We start from the raw sequence: 3443 nt of genomic DNA, 5'->3' as shown, positions 1-3443 counted from the left end.
TGCATTAACGAGCTGGTAAGAGCTTATTGTGTTTATTTGCGGTCTAATCTCGAATATTGCTCAGTAGTTTGGGGTCCCGGATTAAGTATTAAATTAATTAATAAGTTGGAAAGGGTGCAAAAAAGAGCACTCTCAATTATTAACCGTAAAAGGGTCGATAGGTTCAATTATGAGGAAGTTTTAGAATTACATAAAATAGAATTCGGTGTATCAAAACTCAACTATTGATGCAATTATTAATAAAATTAATGAGGAGTATAAAAAATCTCAAACAATTTATGGTTATAAACTAGAAACAATTGTAAACCTTAGAAATCCCCCACTTGTCGAATAATTAATTAGGCTATATTAAACTGTAAATAAGATTAATTATATAATTTTGTTACTGTAAGCTCATGAAAATAGTTCTAGTTTGTTTTGCAAAATCAATTGGATAATATGTTTTTTTACTATTAACCCTGAATTTTGTAATCACTAGTAGTAGTAAATGAGGATAATAAATGCTTTTTATTATTATTATTATTATTATATATATATATATATGCAATTCATAATATAGTACATTACAATTAATTATAAATAACTTATCCCATGAGTCTGTCAGCTCAACGTGCACATGATTTCTTGTCATGGATTAAGGGGACGTTCGTAAACTTCATAACGCATATTTTTAGTTTTTTGGACACCCACCCAGCCCCCTTTGCGTTACGAAGTTTACGAACGTCCCCTAAGCAAAACTGGTAAAAAACCAAATACGTTTATTCTCCGTCTGCATAACGTTTCTGTGTTGCACGGTCAACCTTTAAATAACATAAAAAACCTGAACAATGCTAACAAAGTTGTCTTGTTTATCTTATTTTAATTTGCCCGTCAAATTTTCAACCTTGTATCGACGAACGACGCCTAACACGATCATGTCACGTACAAACATACAGTGACGGTACCATTGAAGGCAAACATCCATATTTTGCTGCAACTGTGATGATGGATGCCGACTTTTGGTAGGGTGCGATATATGTGATTATTGTGCGACTCCACCACGTGGGTCAATCAAACCACCCCGGTGGTTTGTCACCGGATGTTAACAAAATTTTCCGGGAACTCAAAATTATTACATTTTAACGAATTTCTAACCGGAAAGTGTCAAATTTAAGTTTAGCGTAAATTGTCGGTGGCAAATTTTTATAACTGTAATAGAGCCTCGTGTTCAGTGGTCACACGGGGTGACGATTTTGTTACCAGCTTACATATAAATTTTGAGTGGAGGGAAAATCTATGTATTTCTTTATTAACTTGTCCATTCTTACGGTGCTTTGATACATGCTTAATTAATGATTAACCCCAAAAAATCTGGATGATCATAAAATTATCTTACTGATTACTGAACTTCATCTCAGGCAGAAAGCCTGAGCCTAACTTAATAAAGTTTGCATTTTAAGTCCCCACACGCCATGATGCAGAGTATATCCCCAGTCGGGGTAGGATGTTCTCCAGTTCGTCAGGAAATTCATCACCTCCATCTCAACAGGGACACACGAAAACTAGAATGGATCAGAACGGGGATGGGCAGCTGGAAATGTCCGAGTTTTTTGCATATGAAGATCCTGCTTTGACTGTAAAGTTTCTGTGAGATGGACACCAACAATGAAGGGTTCATTAAGGAGGAAATTGATCCGGATTATAAATATCTATACAATTGGAGAATTAAAATTGTCTTTTTCATAAATTTAAATTTTCACAAATCCGATTTCTTTGGACGGATGGGGTGAGATAAATAGTTTCCCTGAATAAATATCTATGTAGCTTGTTTTTCTTGGGGGGGCAGCGGACCCACGGGCAGGGTTCGCTACCCCGGGTTTTTGTGGGTTGGGGTTTTTGGGGTTTTTGTGGGTTTTTGGGGTTTTTGTGGGTTTTTGGGGTATCAAATCTCCGGAAAAACCCTAATGCTTAATGGGGTTTTTGCGGGTTTTTGTGGGTTTTTCCGGGGTTTTTGTAGGATTTTGAGGCAGATTGCAACAAAATCTCTTAAGCTACTAAGTAGATCAATGCTAATTAACTTCTCTGCTTCATCTTGAAATTTTGAGAATTTTCATTTGCGACTTGAATTTCTAAAATCATTGCATATTTCCAGGTTTACATATCAAACACGCATTTTGGATGTAACAGTCCCAATCAATGATAACGGTTAAAATTACATGTTAAAATTGTATATTAAATTAGTCTTTCTCTAATAAATAATTTTAGGAATTCTGGTTCAACCTGCCCCAAAATCTACAAAAACCCACAAAAACCCACAAAAACCCAAAAACCCACAAAAACCCCAAAAACCCCAGAAAAACCCACGGGGTTGGGTTTTTCTACAAAAACCCCGGGGTTTTCCGAACCCTGCCCACGGGGATATTAAATAAGCTTAAGTTACTTTAAGTAATTGACTGAAACTTATAATTATAGGACTTGTATTTGTTATGTCCAAATTCGTCCAAATGTTGTCGCAAAATGTTTTATGAAACCGTTGATAAGTATGTAGGTACATAAATACATAGTTTACAGCAACAACCTACCATGAATATTGTTTATTCATTGTTATATTCTTGTACATATTTAAGGTTTGCAATTCTGCATGAAGTTACATAAATACACATGTACATACATATAAACTCTTAATTCTTTTGAAAGTATGTAAATGCAGTTTTGCTGTACATACATATTCTACTGTAACTATATACGACGCTTATTTTGATCAAGAGTGTAAGTTTACTCTGGATGCATACAGATATAAATGCGGCTTGCTTAATATACGAATAAATACGGAATAAAATAAGTAAAAATGAGAGTGCATTTACTTTTACAACGGGTACCATTATCTTTAAGCGTACAAAAGGCTGGTAACATATCAATAACTATTGTATTTTTTTAAATCTTCAGTCTTTAGCAAAGTAAAAATATGAATTGAAAGTTGTTCGAAGCTTATCCTCTTTGACGGTTGTCCCTCCCAGCACTTTTTCATGAGTTCGTCTGCAGTGCTTGAGATTTAATCTTAATTCAGCTTCCGGGCGCATGAGCAAATTGCTGGTGATTAGTATCTTGATCTCTTATTATTTTTGATTGTTGACAAGGACAGGCGGTGGCCTAGAATTATTTTTTAATTTTACCGTTTGGCATCCTACTTCGAAAGTAGTTCGAAATGTAAAAGTCGGTTGTCTTGTTCGGACATCCTTCCTTTTTGAAGTTCTGCCACGTTTTGTTAGTCAGGTCAGGTGTCGGTTTTCTAGTTTGGAAAACTCGATTCGCGGGGTATTCACTTTCACCCGTTTCCGTAGAATTTTGTCATTTTAAGAAAACTATTTTAGACCTGCGGGTTGCCCTTGACATTTCGCCTCAAAAAATATATAGCTTAATAACACTACGCTGTATACAATAAACTCGCGCTTTCTAACTTAGCC

Source organism: Folsomia candida, unplaced genomic scaffold (assembly GCF_002217175.1).
Source record: "Folsomia candida strain VU population unplaced genomic scaffold, ASM221717v1 Fcan01_Sc005, whole genome shotgun sequence".
In the NCBI taxonomy this organism is placed as follows: Eukaryota; Metazoa; Arthropoda; class Collembola; order Entomobryomorpha; family Isotomidae; genus Folsomia; species Folsomia candida.
Note: the sequence above shows the minus strand (reverse complement) of the source record.